The 22,873-nt window shown below is 32.4% G+C and overlaps 1 protein-coding gene across 4 annotated transcripts in view; it reads right to left on the bottom strand.

Annotated features, from left to right (window-relative positions):
• Positions 1–22,873, bottom strand: part of LOC117167040 (histone demethylase UTY) — a 193,035-nt gene that overhangs the window by 97,891 nt on the left and 72,271 nt on the right. The window contains exon 1 of one of the 4 annotated variants that reach the window (XM_033351611.1): positions 13,418–13,651. The exons of the other annotated variants lie outside the window; for them this stretch is intronic. The gene's annotated coding sequence lies outside the window, so the exon portion shown is untranslated. Of the gene's footprint in view, positions 1–13,417; positions 13,652–22,873 lie in introns of those variants that run through there. 4 annotated transcript variants of the gene reach the window in all.

The following is a 22,873-nucleotide window of genomic DNA, read 5'->3' as shown; positions in this document are numbered from 1 at the left end:
CCCCCCTTCTCCAGAAGCCCCTTTCAGCAACACTCTCATTGCATTGGAAGGATGTGGGAGTAGGTGATGTTGATTGTGTGAGACTTTGAAGGACGAGGCCTTCAGTACACGCATGTGCACACATATTTATAGGATGCATATATACGAGGGTCATCAGCTGACAAGATGCGAAACAGGAACTGGTGTGGCTGGCACAAACCGCCAATGAAAGATGAGATACTACAGAAATGATGAAGAGGATTGGTGAAGGCTTTAAATAAGCTTGCACTTTTGATGTGAATTTTTATTTAAGGATATTTGCCAAAAGATACCAAATTTTCCAACTTGAAATTGTCAGTTTGATATTAATTTTGACATGGTTTTGATTTATAAAGGTACCCTAGAATTGAAGAATATTATCTTGCATTTACAGAAAAGAAAGTGTGACGTTTACATGTTAAGAATAATTTAATCTTCGAGTATCTCCTACTAAGTGAGCTCTCCTCTTTAATATGGAAACGCTGAAATTGCATTGAGTTATCTGGTGCGTCGAACTAATAGGCTGTACTTTAATAAACGTTTGTATATACAATGTGCTTCTTTAAAGAAGACCTTCATAAGTAAATTCCTCCCGATGGCAAAAATATTTTCTTCCAACCAAGTACGATACGAAACCATCAATTCTAGTTAGAATTATATTTTTATAAATTGTAATAAGTTATACTTAAGAATTAAATTAAAGTAAAATAGGTCTCCTATTTAATAACATTAATTACCATAGCAGTGTAATTCACCTTAACATTACACCGCAGGAACGTAAGGATTATATTAATAATACGAGAGGATATATAAGCTAAAGTAAAAATATTCCAAAACACGCACGTTGCATATAATGTAAACTTTAATTAGCTAGTAAAACAAAATAAAAAAACTTTTATTTACTGAAGTAATTTTCTAATTTGAAGTATTTCCCTCCGAAGGCTGTAACTTGAATAACAAATAGTATGAATTAAAATTTACGATATTTTTATCCCAAATTAACAAAATTCGGAATAAAAAGTGACTGTTTCACTTATTATATCACCGCAGCTAAACAATTATCAAACTGAAGATTCCAACCATTCCAGTAACAATTTCCAACTTGAATTTCAATACACTAATATAGAGGGGAAAAGTTCATCGCAACCCCCAAATGGAAATTCCCGCATCAAAACATTTTACGAAGTTGTAATTGAGTTTCAATTTGATGTCCACAGAAATGTTGTGCAGTCACTACTTTCACTGTCAAAGGGACGATTAATATTACCTCTACCCAGCAGTTACTAAATAACCTGTTTTTCTTTCTACCTTTTACTCATCAGACATTTTTATCAAGTAATATCCTTTTAAAACAAAACAAAAACTAATCGAGACAATTCTTAGCGAGGGAGAAAATAAATTAGATAATGCTCACATTTTATTTTAATTTATTTACCCTACCGTATTTCTCGTGTTGCAAATCGTTTTTTAATCAAAGTAGAAAGAGTCAAAAACAAAAGAGATGGCTCTGGGCAATGATTGCGATCGGTCTATACGTATATTCTGCATCTTACCTCTTGAGCTTTGGTATTTACGTTTTTATCTCTGTACAATGACCTCAGAAGGTAGGGTCCACGGAGCGTAATAGCAAGATATCCGCGCTTTATAAAGTGGACAATCCTGTAGTGCAGACATTGCACTGATAACTTGAGAAAAAGTTGTCATTGCATTTTCGTCGAAATCAAGTTAATCCCTTTATGGATCGATCTGTCGCTTTCGGTTCGCGAAACCGGTTACAGCACTGTATCAAAACATCTGACTAAAATACAACAACACTTTTTAAGGGGTGTCATCTTTAAATTTAAATAGCCAGTATAGATTACAATAAGCATCCAAAACTACCAGCATTATTTCCGAGCAAGGTGACTGTTTCGATATTATTCAAGGAGTTAGACAAGGATGCGTTATGTCTTCATGGTTATTTATATTATTTATGGACAAGTGTTTAAGAATGGCTCTCTTCGACGAAGAGGGTGTGGATCTCGAAACTGTAAGGGTACGAGGGTTAGCGTTCGCAGATGATAAGGTTGTTATGGCAGAGTCTATCGAAGAACTACAAACAATGTTGAATAAACTAGATGCAAGTATGAAGAGCATGGGCCTCAAAATTAACGCAAATAAAACAAAAACTATGGCGTTCGAAGGAAAGAGTGAGAAAACGCTATGCAATATTTTATTAAATGATGAGAGAATTGAACAAGTTGATAAGTTCGTATACCTTGGTAGCTTATTTACTAGGGACGGGAAGATAGATGAGGAATTAGATAGACGAATAAATGAAGGTAAGAAGGTTATTGGTAGAGCAGGTCCCCTTATCAGAAGTAAAAATATATCAAATAAAGCTAAAATGGCAATACATAATTCTATATTTGTACCGACTGTACTATACAGTAGCGGCACATGGACTTATCAAGCAAAGAAAAGAGTAAAATTAACGCAATTGACATGAGATTCATGCGCATAACAAGCGGGAAAACTCTGATGGACAAAGTAAGTAACGAGATAATTCTAAAAGAATGTGGTGCAGAAGAGACGCTAGTAGACACATGAGAAAGAAATCGGTTAAGATGGTTCGAGCATGTTGAGATAATGTTAAATAAACGACTAACGAAACAAGTGTATCAAGGTAAAGTAAATGGCAGCGTGCCCAGAGGTGGACCGCGGAAAGAATGGTTAGAATGTGTGAATGAGACCCTAGTTAGAAGAGACATAAGAAGTCACAGAAAGACGAGAGTCTGCATGAAAAAATGTATGGACATAAAAGAAGCTAGAGAAGTATGTCAGGACAGGAAAGTACGGCAGCAAATAGTTAATAAAAAGAGTGTCAGTTGAGTGAATGACGCCTGAAACAAAATACCTTGGCCACTAATGGACACAAGTGGAGAAACTTACATAACAACTTTGTGAGGTTCTTCGCTTGGGGTGATTGCTAGAGAGATTGATCAGCAACCTGGGTCGGAGCAGTGTTGCGGAACGAACGTGTTATTTACTTAAATAGCACGAGAATTCTAGATCAATCTGAAAAATCTCTATCCCTTCCACACACTACTCCTTTCCCCTGCCGAGTGAGTCACGCCTACCGCGAAAGGGAAATGGCTTAATGGTGTAATAATAAAAGTTACATTAATTTAAATAATAATCTGAATTCCATATATTTGTTTTTCAATTACAACCAAATAAGCCCCTAAAGTCCATTCATGATTAGCTCATCAAAAGAAACAAGCCTTTAGAATCTGAAAAAATAGATATGAGGAAAATGATAATTTTCCTTTTCTGCTATATTTTCAGATATCCAACTAAAATTTTACAATAAATACAGTTTTTGGTCACAATTGTTGATTGCTACCATACATGCTGTTCGAACAAAAGTGTGATTAATAAAGCAACAAAGTATAAATGAAGGAAGGAAATGGCCTTACTAAGAAGGAAACTTAAAAGTCATAAAAAAGTTTAAGTTTTTATGATTAGGTTCTGAGAATTAGTGGGATTGAATATTAGTCTGCCAAAATGGACAGAAAGGATTGGCGAAACCTGTCGAACCAATGCAACACGAATCGTGGCATATGTGCCGCCGCCTAAACGGAGTTAGGTTCACCGCACAGCACAAAGGGAAGAGACAGGGGGCGCCGTTCGAGAGGGCTGTTGAACTTTCAGGGTCACTCAAGTCTTCTCTCAACCCGATACGAAAACTCACCGCTAAACTAAAACGTCTAACGCCCTCGATACTTCTTTCAGTCTCCAATCTGTCCACACACGCCTTTCTATCCAGTTAGATACAAAAATAGTGCATTAAAACACTTTAGATCCGAAGAACAAGATTTTTTATTGACATCACCTCCATCTGTTGCTACCGAACGCACATTCCTCATAGCCAACATTTTTCAGACGACATAAAAGACATTAGGAATACTGTTTTTAACCATTTTTAGGTATAAAGACAGAAGATCTCAAAGTAAAATATCCTAGAAGGACCAACAATTGCTTACTGAGTAGATAATCTAGTTGTCAGCTTGTCACATTGTCATAGACTGGGATTTAATCTGAAATTGATAAAATTGATATTTGGTTCTTCGAGTCGGATATTTTAATCATGTTTTTGTTAGAGGTGTCAGGTCTTATCAGGGAAATTAAATATTAAGGCTTGATAGATACATTCTAAAATCTTGGTGAGCATGTGGTCTGTTGTCTGTTGGCTCCGTGTGTTACAATCATAGATATTGCCAAAAGTCACAATTAGTTGCAATTAGGTACAAGAAGGGAGACTGTTTTTAGTTTTGATGCTGATGTAAACATTTTTTTTAATATCCGAGCCCCGAACAAAAAAGTGTGTCTACGCCATTGACCACTGTCGTGAGATTCTACTGGTTCCAGCGATAAACCCAGCATCCGCTTACTTAGCTTAGGCCTTAGACTCAAGGCAGGTTCTACAGTTTCTGGCTAGTAAAAAAGAGGTTTCGTCTGCAGCCTATTTCTTCGAATAAAGTCTAAAGGACGCGAGTAACATACTACTTTCGACATAAAGGATAGCTCGAAACGTACAACTTCCTAACTGACCTAACCCGTGACCAGTTCCGCTACGTCTCCAAAAATACATACAAAGACTACAATATCATCTTGAATTGTTCTTTTTCCACACCAGCATGTAAGAAATCCTCGAAGGATTCGAGTTTGAAAGTCTTTAAGATTTGATATATCGTTATGAATACTGAAATGGCTATTGAGCCTACAATCTTAGTTTTTTTAAAGGTCGAAGGATTAAGAGCAGCAAGTATGGTAGAGAGAAGGATCAGTGCACGCAACTCCAGACGACTCATTTGCACGAGAAACTAGTTTTCTTGCCCAGGTATATTCGCTAAGATAGAATAGAATGTATGAAGGGCACGTGTATGTGCATCCTCGCACGTTCATATATGCACGCATAGGTGGTCACAAGTATGCACTCATACCGCAGAGGGTCTCATGATACAAGCACTCTAGCCCAGGACGTTGAACCCATGGGCCTGGCGCACAATTCATCCTTCTGTTTCCAACTGAACAAATCATTCCACCTTACTTTAAACCAATGACCTTTTAAAGAAGCTCAACATGCAGCAAAAATATGTTAATGTTGAAGGACTCCTATACATTTGAATAGTGACAACATAGATTTTCACGGAGAGATTACAGAATTGACAGTAAATTATACAAATTTTTTAGGCATCTTGATTTACTGAAATTTTCCGAAAAACTTGTGGAAAAACCAATAGAAATAAACTATATCAATTCTTAAAATATTTCGACTGACCTTCAAACTAATGATTATGTTCAATGACAATCGTTTACTTCCCGAATATTAAACGCTCTCTATAATTATGTGAATTTGTAATGACATCTTTTTCATTTCTTGTTGGATTGGAATTAGTTAATAACGAAAATGCAAGTTCAGCATGAACTACATTGACGAATTCAAGGACCATTACTGTAATAACTCTTATTGCGCCTTTCGTGCATAATTATCTCAGCATGTCGTAATGGCAATTAGGGAACGTGCGTAATTGTACAGTTAACTTGAGAACACAAACCACACTCCCCAGCATCAGCCAGAAACGGTAATATAGATATCAGTCCGTAAACACTTTGCACCAAAGGTACAGAGAAGTTACAAAGTTTGAAAAATAGACGATTTCACGGTAAAAATTTTTTAACTATAGTGGTCTGAAAAAGATACAGAAAATACTGATAAAACTCTAAGATAAAAGCAAAGCACCAAACTGGTCGATAAGCTCGACAAAAAATTATCTCTTACAGCAGATACATAATGCATTGAAACCAGGATTGTAATTGAATTACGTCGAACAATCAATAAGACCCTACCATTAATAAGAAGTAAGATTTATTGCCTGCGATTATTTCCAAGTGAAAGACAAGTAGTGAAACCTTGTCGAAGTGCCTTATTTAGTTATTTAACAATGAAGTCTGTGCATTACAAAACAGGTTTTCTTCAAAGGCACTTTTCTTGCAGACTTGCTAAACTGAAAATTTAGCCCAAATTTAAGGAATAAGTCTTATCTTATAATAAACATAATTGTCGTCATCAAATACTGCGAGGTTCGAGTTATCTCGCATAAATTAGCAGAAGTTGGAGATAGGCCTTCTCACGAAAAGCAGTGGTTTCGGTCATTGACCCAACTGACCTAGCATTCAAATGCCAGAATCGTATACCGGTCTTTTTCTTGCAAGCCGAGCATAAATGCTATTTTTAAGTTTTTTATTATTAGACATCAAGATATGAGATAAGGCGGCATCTTAAGAATATGACAGGTGTTTCTAAAGAAGCAGTGATTGATTTTTTATATACATTATTATCTTAACAACACTCAGCCGCTTATTTGTTAGTTTTGATTAGATATTAGAAGGTAATTAATGAATTGTCTTTTACCAGATATGAAACAATAATTACTTTGCGAATTTTTTCCTTTTTCTCTTTGTTTAGCGAGAAATGAGTCAGAATTATTTGTGTATACAGATGACGTGTCAGAATGTCTGTAACTGTGCAGCGCACTATCATTCGAAGAGCAGTTCCTTATCTGGCGACGTTTGATTGCACTTATTAAATGATACACAACGCGTCAGTGCATTCGCCTTGGTGTGAACTCTTTGATAAGAAGACACCAAAAATAAATATTACACATCATCATCAATTCAAAAGTATTCGATCCTATCAGAAAATGAGGCACTTCATTCAACATGGATTCCATTCACAAGTCTCGAGGAAACAATAAATATCGAGTACTAATAGAAGCTATAAAACTCTAAATTTGCATATATAAAATCCATCGACGTCAATTATGAAGAGAGAATACTGTAACTTGACTTTTTTTTTAAAGATAATGCATGTGAGGAAGTGGCTACTAAAACTTGAGTGATTGACGATTGAGAACTAGCAGCTCGTTAAGCTAATCCTAAGTTGATTGCTATAAACTGCACGTTAAATATGAATGTTGTCTATGAATAGGAATGATTAAATTAAATTTATAATATTGATATTTTTAATCTGAGTTTCATAAGGAATATAAGATTTTAAATATTAAATATTTTTAAAGTAAAATTCTACATTTGAAACAGTAATTGATAGAAGATACTAATGTGAAATAATCTTGTTTAACGTTATACATGTTGTGTTGACTTATTCCTTCTTGTATGTTGCGTCCGGATTTGAAATTTAACACCTCACTAAACGCCCATGTGAATGCCTAGTACGATAGTGAATATAAACATGTGCAACGTCGGCTTATTCGATCAATGCATGCTATATATAAAGCCTGTGAAGCTCAGCCTGCCATTGCATTCCGCGAATAACAAATTCCCTGCAAAAATATTTGTAAACCAGCTTGTTTCGTGTCCGTTAAATTAAAATGGAATTTGAGCGCAACTTAAAAAAATCTCTGCAATGATAAACCCAAAATAACATTTAAAAAATGGTGAGTCCTTAAAAATCAATTTTAAGGTTGATATTTTCAAAACTAAAAAACTCAGATAATTAAAGACAAGAATTAATAACCCTTCATTTATTTTAATTAACTCTTAATATTTAGTTTATTTTAAAAATAATTCCCTCTTAAAATATCTGATTTGTCCAGGTACATCTAGGATTTGTCCAGGAATACCTGTTTTCAATTATTTATCGCCCACCTACCATCAGCTAAACTGTCGGCATTAAAGTTTATAGAATAAAAGAAATTTTAACACTGCAATAAGGCATACAAAAATCTCAGACCATTATTTGCAAAAATAATTCCTAAAATTGAAATTTAAGAGAAAATTTTGATTTAGTTATCAGAGCTGATTAGAGAGTCACTTAATCATTTTGAAATTTAAAAATATAAATCCAAAACTTCACTTTTAAATTGTTATCTTTTGTTTTGTGTACAACTGTTCTTTTCGTGAATAGAAAACATTTTTTTTTAATTAAATGAAGAAAGTTTCAAAATGTTCACAAACATAATTTGAATTTAAATTTTTGGTTTTGTTTTGAGATACAGAGGTATTGTTTTATGAAAAATAGGCTCAATTCTTTTATGAAAAATCAGCCATGCCATAAGAAAAAAGATATTTGATAAGTCCGAGAGAATGTTTTTTCCGAACATTGCCAATAAGATATTTGTTGCAAGTTTTAACATTTCTCATAAAAATAATGTTTTGTTATTTCAAGTAATACTTTTTATTTGAAGGTTTTAAAATTAATAATACATTGAACTTGTTAAGGTAGATGACGTTCCAAAAATCAGGTCTATTTTTAAAAGAATTGATATGATATTATTCATTGTACCATGTAAAAGAAAAAATATGCAGGAAAGAAGTTTAAAAATAACGAAAAATGAGTAGTTAAATATTAATTTTTGTAATTGATTTTTGACTTACTTTCGTTCCTTATCAAAGTTAACAAAGTAATATTAAACAAGCGTGGCTTATTTTTTCGCGTAAAAAAGAAGAGTTGTATAGAAAGTTTTCCATGAAAAAAAGAGCCATCACTTACTAAAAATCAACCATTTCTGACAAATTGGTAAGAAGTGATAGTAATATAAGAAAACATTCAATTGCAAAAAAACATTTAAAAAAACTTTTTTGTCATTTCTATAAGTATTTCGGTTAAAAATAATGTTTTTTATTTGAAATGACATCAAATTCATTATCTTTAAATAAGGAAGATTTTCATTTTCAATTTGTTATTATTCTAACGTAAAACAAATATCTTTTAATCTATTTTATATTACATTAGTATATTCATGCTAAAAAAACCCTGATAATTCTAGATTTTCCAGGTGAGTGGACACTCTGATTATACACTGATTAGGAAAGTTATAGCCCTCGAGTAAAAAACCCTATCTGAATAAACTGCTAATGAATGTTGACTCTATGACTTGTTATTCTCCACAAAGATTACGATAAGTTGATACATGATCTGAAATAATACTCTTAGAAAGGATAAGGTATAAATTTATATTTTCCGATGCTGTAATATTAAACTAATGGTGAGTAGTGCACTAAAGATGATGGTGGTTTCTGAGGTAATAAGAGAAAGGCTCAGGGGTGGGGGGTGCGAAAGGGGCGCTTTTGAATCTATTTTTAAAGTCGAGTAATTATGGCTCATAATTAACTTGGTCAAGTCGAGCCCAGCATGTCTATTGTTGCAAATACACAGACATGACCTGGTTTCTCAACTGTAAGTTGTGAGCTGTGAGCAATGCAACATTGCACATTTACCATCACACCAGACACACGGTGTTCTTTAACCTTTCATACATTATCATGGAACTCGGGTTGCATTGACCTACTGAGGTAACAGCGAATACCACTGCGTTACCGTTTTTCGCCAATACAAACCTATGCCGGTAAAGCGACTATGGTATTAGCTATTACACATAAAACTTTAAAAGCATTCCTAGGCCAGAATACGGTTTTTTTCAAAGTCAGATATTATTTTCACAATAAATGCATCTTATAGTATATAACATTCTAATTTAAAAAACGCCCACAAAAATTTTTTACATATTGTTTACTATTTATAATTTAATGTTGAAATGTGAAGGTTTTATCACGATGTGGGTTTGGGGGGCCTCTTTGACGTCAAAGGGGCCAGATTTTCCACCAATCACAGCTCATGTTACAGTGATTCTAAAAAATCTTTTTCTGCCCGGGGTTTTATTTTGGTTATGTGTACATCGAAAATAGAAGTCACAAAATATTGTTTAAAAAAATGTCAAAGGAGGGTTTCGTAAACCTCTGAGTCACGTGACACCAATTCGAATAAGTGCTTTACCGTCTTCAATTCTTAATAATTTTTTTCTGTTGAACGACTCAACAGAAAAAATATATAATGCACCTTCGGTTAGATAAGTAAATTGAAATCGCGATAGAATTCGTTACTACAAAGTACAATTTGGTGAGACCTTTTGTCAGACAACAGATATTTATGATATCAGAATTCACAGGGGACCTAGGGTGATTTTTCACGGAAATAGGGGAATAATAGGGTAATACATTTTTTTAAATAAAAATTTTTAATAAAATAGTTGAACATCAATAAAAAATGTTAACCCAATTTTTTAACAAAATATGGAATAGTTCGTTTTTAAATTTAAAAAATTGATTTTCATCACAAAGAAAACGAAGAATTAACCAAAGAAATCAATCTTCGACAACAAAAATGAATTTTTAACTAATTCGGTAACAACTGCTTGAGGCAGTTCTTAGGGTTGTACGCAACTATTTTTTACTGTAAAATGGCAGCTTTCGTATGTTTGAAAATTTTTTTTTTTCGTCATTCGTTAACGTTAGGAACTTCAGACTCATGAGTTTTCAATAAAAACAGATGAGTTATTAACAAAATTATTGAATTTTCTAACCAAATAATAAATTGCTCAACCAGAATGAAAGAATTCTCAATAAGAAATGGAATAGTAGACTTTTTAATTCAAAATAATGAACGTTCAACGAAAAAGAGTTGCATTTTCTTGTTGGGTTCCATTAATCCAGTTCGAATTTAAATAGCCAAAATAGAAAAAGGGAAAGTTTTTTTTAAATAGAAAAAAGAGAAGTTCTTTAAAAAGACGAGAAATAGGAGAATATAGGAGAAAGAGTGTGAATTCGGAGATATTTACAGTTACTTGAATTATGTGCAATAAGGACTGTAACAATACCGTTGCAGATTAGGATATTAAATGATGAAGATAAGTGTACAAGACCAGATTCATTTATAAATTAGATTACAGATATTCCTAATAATAATTTTTAAGTACCCAAAATTAAAAATGAACTTCAAGCTCTTGGAGTCATATATCATTGATTTATTGAAGGAAAGTCAATGCAATGTTATTGCCAAAGAAAAATGTTGTCGATGCAGAAAATGTTTAAACAGCTTTACCAAAGTGGAGCGTCACATCTTTTAGGAAAGAATTAATCAAGTAATGAGACAACAGTGCGCGATAAATAAGTGCATTTAATTGTGTTTTATCACTCTGTGTCAGTTTAATAATAGTATATGTTGGAGGGCAGCGATAGTGAATAAAATAAGTCGCAAAAATTCGCTTTTTAGTGAGTATTGATAATATCGTAAGATTTTTTTTTTTTTTTAACAAGCGGAAGTTAATCGAGAAACCGTTTCTCGTAAGAGCGACCGCTGGAAAGAGCAATGGCCGCGGATTAAAGCGAAACCGGTAGAGTAGTCAGTAGAGGATGATAAAACATTAACCGCGTTTGCCGAAAATGGAAGGTAGAAGCAAATGTTGCGAGCAAACTTGTGACATTTATGAGCATCTAGCATTAAAGAGACATTTTGTTTGAAACTGATGTTCTGTAGTTAGCCACAGATATTTGAAAAAGGTACTTTTATCGCAAAAGCAAATTACATTTTTTTTATTCCAAAGTTAGACAAAAATCTACACAAAAATCAGACATGACCTCGGATTTTTAAATTTGGGACAGCAATATTTGCATATGAAGTAGTAAAATCTGGATGGTTATTTTTAACTCCAAGGTTATGAACGATTAAATATAATTTTCTCAATGTGAAGATAAAAATTATCTTTGAGGTTTATTATGTGTAATTTATATTTAAAAAATTAAAGCATCTGTAGTTAAATATAATAATCAAAGTAGCTCAACAAGATAATTCAGCTACACTCTTTACAATTTGTTCAGAGAGGGAGAGAAAGTCGAAATTCTGGAAGGAATAAAATTTGTAGTTTAATGCTCAACAATGGAGAGACGTACTTTATTATCTTAATTTAAATTACATATCAAGCAAAGAAAAATATCGTAGCTAATCGTAATTTATGGCTTCATTAAAGAAAAAATTATCGATGAGAAATAATAATGTATTTCTCATTGCAGATTGCTACATATCTCCAGTTTCAGAATTCACCAGTTTACCACTGGACAAATTCAAAGACAGGTGATACTTTGGAAAGACAGTGTCTACTTGTGCCACTTAAGTACTGAATGAAAAGTACTAAAAAAATGGGATATTTGTACTGTAAAGGAAGTGGTATACATACAAACTTACACCTAAATCTTAGGACATCCATAAAGTTGATAAAAAAAATTCTTTTCTCCAAATTTATATTTAAAAATTCAAGTGACAATAGTCACACTAAATCTCATCAGGGTTCATCCATAAATTATGAAAGACATACGGAAAATACATTAAATTGTAACCGAATAGTTGAATTTTCAATTAAAAAAGATATATTTTGAACAAAAATGGAAGAATGAAACATTAATTTTTATTTATTAATTATATACTTAAATTTTCAACAAAAATGATGAATCTTCCTTAAAAGAGTTTCAAAACTTTTGAGTTTTTCTAAGCAAAAATGGAATAGTTACATTTTCAATTTTTAACCAAATTGTGGTTGAATTTTCAACATAAAAGATGAATTTTTTTAACAAAAAAGACATGTTCAACAAATACATGAATTTGCAACTAGAAACCGTGAATTATAAAAATAAATTTGCAACCGAAACAATTATCTTTTAACTAAAAAGACAATTTTTAAGCAATAATGTAATTCTAAACTTTTAAACCTGAAATATAAATTTTCAACGTGAAATAGAATACAATTTAGATTTTGGCCTACAAGATAGAATAATTAAATTTTCGAATTAATAATTAATTTTCAACAAAATTGTTTAATTTTAAATAAACAAACAAAAAACTTTCAAGCAGAATGATGAATCGTTGACAAAAATGAATTAATTTTCCAGTCAAAGGACCAATTCTTGAACAAAACAGTTTAATTTTTAACAAGAAGAATTACTTTTGAACAAAATTGTTGAATGTAGTAATTTTCAACCCGTAAAGAAGGTTTTTAGCAATATTCTATAAAGAACTTCTCAATATGAAGTATTAATAATAATCTAACTTTTATATATATTTCCTTGTCAAAGAATGCACCTTCGCATTATCATTTAAAAACATGTTTTTTAAATATCTCTTTGACATAAACAATGCGCGTATGGAAATAACTCACTAAAAGTTAATTAAACTTTAAGGCAAACAGTACTTGTATCTTGACCGTTTTTCTTCCTTTCTCTCTTACACTTTCTTTCTTCCTCTTTTCCGAAATGGATTAGCTACACTTTTTTTGTCAATCCTTGCTTAAAATATTTATGGAAAGCCAATCACAAGAATGTTGAGAATAAATTTAGATCAAAAACCATTAACGTTCCAATTCACTAATGCATACAAAATTCGAATATAGTTAAGCTGTAATTAAATACCAAATATAATAATAAATAAAGCTACAACTGACACCGCTTAAATTTAATATTGTAAAGGACGAATAAATAAATAAAATTGAATTATTGAGCAGAGGCTTACCCAAAAGATAGCTGACAAGCGTAGAATTTAAATCTCCAATCTAACACCCAACGACACAGATAAATGTCTATCTTATTATAGAGTGGATGCAGTATAACTGATAACACACTCCCGAGTGACGAAGAAACGGTGCACAGATCACACGATATTATCACAGACTCGGCCGTAGATATTCGAGTTTTTATGGTGATATTGTACCCGAAAAAATCGGGTAACACGCACAGAATTAGTTCCGACACACACGCTTACCAGGCTAAACTTAAAGGCAGGGGTGGGCAGATCGAGACAAAAGGCTGCCGACAGGAGCGCGTCCTGGTGCTCCTGTCTGGGGCGCTGTGACTTCCAAAATAGAGTAGGTTGTTCCACTATTTCATGTTTTTTTTTTATTTTCCGAACTCAATTCTGCGACAACACTAATCCGTGATTCGGCGGAATATTCTGAATTGATTCCTATTTAAGGTGAACTGTGCAGAGGAGCGTATCGAGGTTTTATGACTTAGGTAATTACAACTAATAGCAGTAAAATGAGCGAGAGCGAGGCTCCTCCCCCGTAGAAGGCTCTCGCGCAACTGACGCGAGCGCAAGGCGCAAAGGGCGCAGAGGCGCAGACCGCAGCATTGGGAACAGAAAAAAGGGGGGAAGGTGTGCGAACGCAGGAGGGGAATAAATGCGTTCAGATAGGGGAACGGCGCATGCGCATGTCCTTGTTTTGGTTGCGCACCGTGACATTCGTGAGCGGGCCACCGCCCGATGCACCGCACGCTACCAACACTAGAGATGCTATGACACCCACATGCATAGGTGTAGGCATAGAAATTATAGAAATGGAATATGGAGCTACTGAATAGTAGTCATATTGAATTATTGAGCGCGGTCGTAGATATTATAGATTGTTGAGCAAGTAACGTTTTCCAGAGAGGCCTTTAATTTAAAACATTATTTTCAAAGTTTTTTGACATTTTGACATTGTAACTCTTTTAACATAGAAGCTTTTATAATTTTGAATAAAGTTTTTTTTTATAACGTTGAATTTTCAATCAAATAATTAAATTTGTTACAAGATAGTCGAATTTTTAATAAAAAATATAAATTTACAATCCAAAAGTATTATTTTTCTGCCGAAATACAAAAATGTTCAACGAAAAAGGCGAAGTTTCGACAAAAAAGGTGGCTTTAACAAAATACTTAAATTTTCAATATAACTGTTAAATTTTCAACAAAAAGTTGAATTTTAAATCAAATACATGAATTTTCTACCTATACAAAGAAGAATTTTTAACATGATAGACGAATCTTCAATAAAAAAAGAACCAAAATCCATTTCACTTTTAACCACATATGTTACCTTTCAAGACAACAAAATAGTTCAATTTTCTACCAAAGAGTTGAATTATTCAACAAAAGAGTTACATTTTTAACAAAATAATGGAAATTTTAACCAAATAGTTACCTTTTCAGTAAGAAAAAAATTGGACCGACCAAAAAATATAATTTTTAATAATATAGCTAAATTTTAAACAACAACAAAAAAAGGTTTTTTTAACTAACATGATGTATTGTAAACAAACAAAAAAAGAATTTTTAACAAAGTAGTTCCACTTTCAACTAAGTTGTCAAATGGTGACATTTTTAACAAATAAAGACTAAATTTCAACCAACAACAAAAAAGTTAAATTTTCAGCAAAGAAATTATTTTTGACCAAAATAGTCCAATGTTTAACCAAAGATGAAATTTCAACTAAAAAGATCATTTTTTAATTAGAAATTTAAAAGTTACATTTTCAGTTTAAAAATCAATTTTTAATTTAAAAAAAAGCTTATATGAAATAATTTCTACGAAACAGATGGGTTTTTAAACCAAAATGAGGAATTTTCAACAACAAAAAAGTTGAATTTTCAGCCAAGAAAGATTTAGTAGAATTATAAACATCAAAATAAGAATTTTCAACCAAAAGTTAATTTTCTACAATACAGTTGACATTTCTACCAAAACGGGTACATGTTTTACAAATTTGTTGAAGTTTAAGACAAATAATAAAATTTATAACATAAATGTAATCGTCAGGAGGAAGCAACAGCAAAAAAGAAATAGAATTACAAGGTAAATAAATTAGTGGCAAGAATATTATATCAGCGTGGACCCAAAACTTAATTTTCAAAATTTCCTGATTTTTCTCTCAACACATTTACATTTTGTGCGATCATTAATGTTTAATAATAAATTAACTGGATTAATGAAATTTAATAATTTCAAATTAAAGTTTTAAAAATCCAAATTTATATTACTCAGCAGTTATTTAAAGTGCCTCTTATTGAAATTCCCTAACTTTTGCAAGTTTTTGTTTAAATATCCCTGACTGTCCAAGATCAATAAAACTTCCTAACTTTTGCCTGATTTCCGGGGTTACCTGACCTACGGCCACCATGCGAATTACAGGGTAGCCACAGAATTTCATTTTCACAATTCCCTGACTTTTGCCAGAATCATTTTTTATTTTCCCTGGCCATTAATACTCACAGAACAAAATTCTAATCTCGAAAAATGTGTAATCATAGTCTAGTTTACTTTCAAAAAGTGAAAAATCTAAATATTTAAACCGTAAAAGTGGCCATCGGGAATTGAAAAAAGCAAGAAGAATTCAAGGTGAGTTTAAAAAACTTTAGGATGCATTAACAAAAACTAAAAAAATCCATTGAATTGAATAGAATTGAGTGAATTCAAAAATTGAATCCAAAGAATTCCAACAAATCCAAAATAATGCACGATAAATTATGAAGAATTCATAGTGAATTCCAAATGAATTTAAATGAATTGCAACAAATATTTGAAAATTTCTTCGAACCTTTGAAAACGTACGAAATCCCTCATTTCTTGTGAATAATTTCTTTGAAATCCATTAAGATGTTATACATTCAATAAAAATTCTGCATAGAAAAGATGTAACTTTTTTTAAAAATTGTTTAAGTAGATATCGATTAATCAAGAATGGTAATCGAGAGTTCATCAATAGATAAGTCTACTCGTCTTGAAGATGTGAGCAATTTCTTCCAACGCAGTAATGTTATATTCCCAATATAACCAAAAAATCCTCTTATAAACAAGCAAAATAATGCTTGTAAAAAATTAAAAAACGTTATTAATAGGTTATGGTAGGTCATGAGGGATTTCTAATTTGGACAAATCAATGCATATACACAGAATACACAAATTTGGTTGAAACTTCATAAATCGGTACTAGTGGGTTATAAAAGTTAAACAATAGGTCAATCGATGCGTCTCAAATACGCAAACAAATACACCAAATATAGTGGAGTTATTTTGAATTTCAAAAAAGTTTTTTTCAGAATAAAATATTTTTCAAAACTTCGTAAATCGGTCTTGTAGGTCATAAAAGTTTCAACAATAATTCGATCGATTCGTGTTAAAGACAAGACCAAATACTTATTAGAAAATCCTATCCAATCGCAGCTACAATTCGATCAAATTTCGTAATATCTTTTTACTTTTCGATATATTATGAACAGAAAAAAGCTAAACACACACACCTGGATATTTAAAAACAATGGTATTTTTGAACTCCTGAGGTCGAATTACATCCAAATATGCCTAAAAATTATATTGGGAAATTAGGTCATTACAAAACTACCTCTATGAGGAAGCAATATACATATTTATTTTCTAAAGAAAATAAGTATGTATGGTAGGTGCTGATTTATTTTTTAATTTTTATTTGAAGCGTTAAACAAAAAGCAGTACAGAACTTGATTACCAATAAAATCGAAATTTTCCAAGAGAACGAAACGATATTTCTTTTAAATTAAAATAACCATTTAAACAAAAAAATAAAACTCTACTCCAGAGCGGAAGTGTTGCGGAATTGACCTCATAAAGAGTTTGATTAGAAAAAGTTATCCAGTTTGCATAAAAAGATGTGGAAGTTAATAGTCTCATAGTGACTGAATGTTAAGGTTGAAAATTAACAAGTTTTGAAAATCGGCTTTTGATAGTGATTAAAAATCGAATTTTTAATTGTTCACAAAAATAAAAACTTGCTGCGGAGAAAATTGAATGTTACCCTAGTGTAACCCTGGTTTTCTTAGACTGCACACAACGTTCGCTTCTTGTTATATTCTGCATTGAACAAAACTTCGATTAATTATGGATGAATTACGCGAAACTGTTTTAAATTGAAGAGAGTTCCCAATTCCCAATTGTTAGTAAAACTCCGAATTTTTCCATATTGTCTATAAATCACTGCCCGTGCAGAAATGGCCAAATGTTTGTCTTATTTCCGATTTGGGCCAGATCAGACACACAATTTTGTGGTTGTTAAATTTGGCCCAGTCTAGACCCCGACTTAACAGCCAAGCTTGCCAGTAGATGGCGCTCCATTAATTTCGAAGACTAAAGTGGGTTGACTCCAAATCGCCCAAGTTTCAACGTAAAGTGACAAGCGTCAAAAATATTTCCATTATTATTTGGAAAAGTGACGAAATAAGTGGGAAAAAATGCCAAAAGTGAGCACAAGACGAATGCGTAGGTATAGTATACTTCAAAATATTCCTAAATTACTTGTTGGAGACTATAATAAGTAAATTTATTAAGAATGTTAAGATGAAACCAAGCCTCGAAATGAGGTTATTTATTTATAAGCAAAGTGGCAAAAGTAATATTTCATTTGTTGAATGTGAAAACGAATTAGATCAACAATGACGTCATAAACATATTTATTTTCACGTATTTTTAGGTGATTTGATACATTCCACAATTACAGGTTCAATATAGAAATTGAAAGCAACTTCAATTTAGAAATTAAAACCAAGAATATATTGCAAAATACTTAAATGGTTTATTATACACAAATGCTGGCTGTTATGTTGCGTCGTTTGACTTTTTCCGTTTGCTCGAAAAAAAGTGTTTGACATACTCCAATTTTTTCATATCGTGATCTGTTAGAAAAACTGATATTTATATTCTCAAATTTCAGTTAAGGAGGTGATGTATTCGATTTTAATATTATTTTATTTAAGAATCCCTTTTAATTAAGAATAAGAAAAATAAATTATTATGGGCCCGATCGGGGCCAGGTATGGTAATCTCTGGGCGCAGCGCTTGGGCCCCGATCGGGCATCGCGTTTCATTTTGAGTCTGGCCCCATCTAGATAGCCTGATTTGGGCCAAACTTTGCCCGATCTGGCCCCGATCAGATCCAACTTGGAATGTCTGCACGGGTATTGCTCTGGAGATGACTTTTTACAGTCTCATAATTTAGGATGGAAGACATTAGATTTGTTTAAATTTGGACCTATCCAGTTATCTTCAATTCTTGGCGTTTTGAGACCATCTGGGTCAGAAAAAATGGCTTTCACTAACATATGTCCAACTGCCTGTAGTCTGACGACGCGACTACTTGCGAAAATATTTTTTAATCAAAATTTGTTTCGGTACACTCTTTTGTGGTCCAAAAAGACTGACAAGTTCGTTAGCCAACGTTCTACCGCCAATATTTATGGTTTTAGCCATTATAAATAAAAATGGGAAAATTAATAAGTTTCGAAGGAATCTTTTAATCAAAGTTTCCTTTGATCCTGTAAGATGTACAAGAACACAAGACAAATAGAGGATCTTTAAGAAAATTTTGGATTTCAAGTTAGAGTAAAAAAAATGGCCTTTAAATCACTATGAATGTATACAATATTCATTTTTTCCATTCGAACATACATACTCTCTTTAGATGAACGTAGTTCTGACCCATCTTTCTGTATAACATGAATTCAGAACATGTAATGTTAAAATCTATGCCTCATTTATAAAAAATAACCTGAACATTATTCTGAACAATATATTGCATCATAGGATCACACTAATATTTTCTCATATAACATGAAAACCCATTTCTTTGTTACCAAAAAATATATGTTCAAATTTAGAATGCGCTCCTTTCCTTCGAACCAGCGAATCACATCTTCCAGTTAAGAAAAACTTTTACTTCAGTCTATGGACTTCAATTTGTTTGAAGGAAATATTTTCTTGATTTAAAATCACATTTCACTTTTTGAACTTCCCTAATTCCAAGTACTGACTGAAATAAATAATTATTTGCAACAATAATCTCATGATTTTGGTTTAGATAGATAATTTAAGCTTTTTTTCTTAGTGTATGGATAAATATAAGTTTATAAAATGAGAAGTGACAATGGGGACCCGTCAACACCCGTCGCTCTGTTTCCTTGCATAAACCCTTTTTGACCGATCATTCCTGTTACGGGCATAGGAAAGATTCCTGTACTAGACTGGACTCTGTAAAATGCGCATGAGGGATGAGGCCGTCGACAAACTGTAATTTGGAAGTTTTTAATATAGCACAGTACAGTTCTGTTACCAAGTTGTGCTAGAATATCGGGCCAGATCACAAGCGTATAATCAAACAATTATGCTGGCAATAATAGCTTTGAATTCTTAGCAACGCTGCCGTTAAGTCTCGACGCCTACGTACTGTATGGGAAAGTTAGTGTGGCTCACCACAAAAACTAATGTGCAATTTCAGAAGGTACTACCTGCACAAGTGTATATAGGTACGTTGGTACGTGTCTATACATTATTATACACATAAATATTTTATGCAGGGAAATTATTGCGCTTTTACTCAAAATGCGCGTTTGTATAACACACGCACATTCTCAATCATAACAAGACTTTAGTGTTTTTTAAATATTTCATTTATTTTTATAACTCTATTTTAGCGTGGCAAAATAGTATAATTGTGTAGGTTTATGAACTTATCTCCCATTCATGGTTTATGACGATTTTTCTGGAGCAGTGGAATTTCAGGTTTCCCAATATGTTATGGGAATTCTTTTGCTAGTCCACGTACAGAATATTTATATTTAAGGTTTCGACTTTTTCCTGCAAATAGGAGAATCGAGTTTTCTGTTTACAGATCTCACAACACTTTTTATGAATGCGAAAAAGCATTTTCCCTTTTTACAATTTATAGGTCTTAGTCAATTATAGGATATTTCTACTTTTTCTTTCGTGTGTTATATATAAAATTATATGCAATTTTTTTAGAATTTTAAAGGGTAGACGGAAAAATGATTTAAGATGTCTATCGATACCAGTAGATTATTTATTCATTTATCGAGAAAACATGTCGAAAATTTAATATTGAATTATATTTTTATTTGAAACATCTTCACTCTTTATAACGTGAATATTTCGTTCTCCTAAATTTATAAAAACTTTGTTTAGTTAATTTTCCACATTCGTTGCCAAGGAGATTTTTGGGTTCCATGACGTCTTCACATTGAGTCGGTTTTCATTATTTAAACAATAAGTTCTGCAAGATAATCAAATTATTTCTCACGTTACTTTCTAAATCAGATTTAGTGAAAATGCATATAATTATTCGCAGATCTAAGAATCCACGAAGAGATCAATAATCAGTTGGACAAACAAATCCTTATCTAAATGTATTCGCATTCATAAATTAAATGTAAATGGGTCAATCGCTTGGCAGGCATCATTCAATTGAAATTCGTGTATGCTGTATATATCGCAAAAGTTTTTATTTTGCATGCAAAAATACGCATCCATCGGGGCAAAGAAAGCAAATCGTCATCTTGATCACCAGAGAAATTGAAACAATCGAAGGACACACAGAGAAATAGTGGAGTGCATAAATTATGAGACAAAAAATGGTTGTTGCCACCCTTCATCGGGAAGTAAGGCTAAATTGTTTTCAGCCCAAGTTGCTTTTGGATAAAATAAGTTCTTGAAACTTATTGAATGAAAGGATTACACTGATGTGAAACTGGATGTTCAAACGTAGATCTTTAAAGTAAGCCGTAGCATTTTTAAAAATGCTAGGCGTAAACTTACTTTGATGTTAAAATGATACTTTTGAGATGTTAGAATAAAAGATCCAAGGTGTTAAAGTCGTTGTCCGAATACAGGAAAATGCCATATTTCAATATATAGTCAATGTTTCGTGTCGTGTATGTAAGCTTGTCAAAAAATGACCATTATTAATATTTTGGACGCAGGATAGTAATAATAATGCTGCAAATTGTTTGGATAGAGTAAAATGATTGATAAATGTGCTATTTCCTCTCAAAAAAACCCTTCGCGGTAAGAAAGCTCTGCGTTGCACCATACTTGCACATATCTTTCAATATCCACAAAAACTAACCTTTAACATCCAGGTGGCTGTTCTATAGTTAAACATTATGAATATATTAACCCTAAATATCTAGGTGTTAAGTGTGAACATTCATTTTTCTCCGTGTCCTTTATGGTATATAAGCATTGCATATATGAAACTAATATGTGCAATTTAAAAATGATGTTTTCATAATTTTATGAAAGATTATTTATTCGTCCTGCAAGTTTGTATAACTTCCAGAAAGGGGAGTCGGGACTAAATTAATCTAAAGAAAAACCCTTTTGAAATAAAAAGAAAAAAGTAATCGCCAGTCCCGTGTAGAAATAGTCCGGTTTGACCCGACCAGAAGAAGGTTTCTGGCCAGAATCTGACCGAGTTCCCACCGGGACCCAGTCGGCCCAAAAATGGTGCATAATAGAAGTATCATAATCTTAAAAACATCTAAAGAAATATCCACGAACGACGGCGTAAGTGGGTCGTTTTTGAATATCTGACAGGTAAAGGACCAATTTTTTGTGCTTTAGGTTTTTTTTTTATCAATTATGAAAGAAAAATTAAACTAATTTTAATTGCATGGTTTCCCACTTTTGGTTCTGCGGTTCCCAGACTTGCCGTGACTGCAAAATCGTTGACCAACTTCTTTTTTATTTTCAAACATATAGTTTCCCAATGAAATTATACTTATTTTTTTGTGATACGATTTTTGCTTATTTTTAATGTATCTATGTATTATCTTGAATAAACAAGAAACGTAATAAGAAGAGAAATAACTTTTTTGAACGAGGTTTTGAATTACGTTATCATGCTTGCACGTAATAACGATTCGACGACTTCCGGAGTCCTTCATGCTAAAAACGCAGTTAAACGTCAGTTGACGCCAGGCCCTCCGTTAAGAAATTTTGTTAAATTTTACAAAATTGTATCCAATTTTCTGGAGCAAGCGGATTATTTATGAAGGTAAGTGAGTTATTTTGTTAATAAGCAAGCATTATTAATATTCTTCAACGTTGATATTAAATCAATTTTCTAAACCGGCTTCATAGGTTAGGATGTCACGTGAAACTTATTTTATTTATTTTATATTTTAATTTTATGAAATTTATTTTATCTCTTGTAAAAAAACCTATGCAAACTAAATTACGCTTAAGGTAAATTTGTTATGCGATTTAACTTTAATTTCTTACAATGCAATTTCTTACAGAAACTTAGAGGATCTTGTGTTTCACGCTGGCGCATGGCAAAAAGAAAGACGGAGAGAAGTGTACGAACGCACACTATTACATGCACTTCA

This window comes from Belonocnema kinseyi, chromosome 2, assembly GCF_010883055.1.
Source record: "Belonocnema kinseyi isolate 2016_QV_RU_SX_M_011 chromosome 2, B_treatae_v1, whole genome shotgun sequence".
In the NCBI taxonomy this organism is placed as follows: domain Eukaryota; kingdom Metazoa; phylum Arthropoda; class Insecta; order Hymenoptera; family Cynipidae; genus Belonocnema; species Belonocnema kinseyi.
Note: the sequence above shows the minus strand (reverse complement) of the source record. Positions and strands in the feature narration are given on the sequence as shown.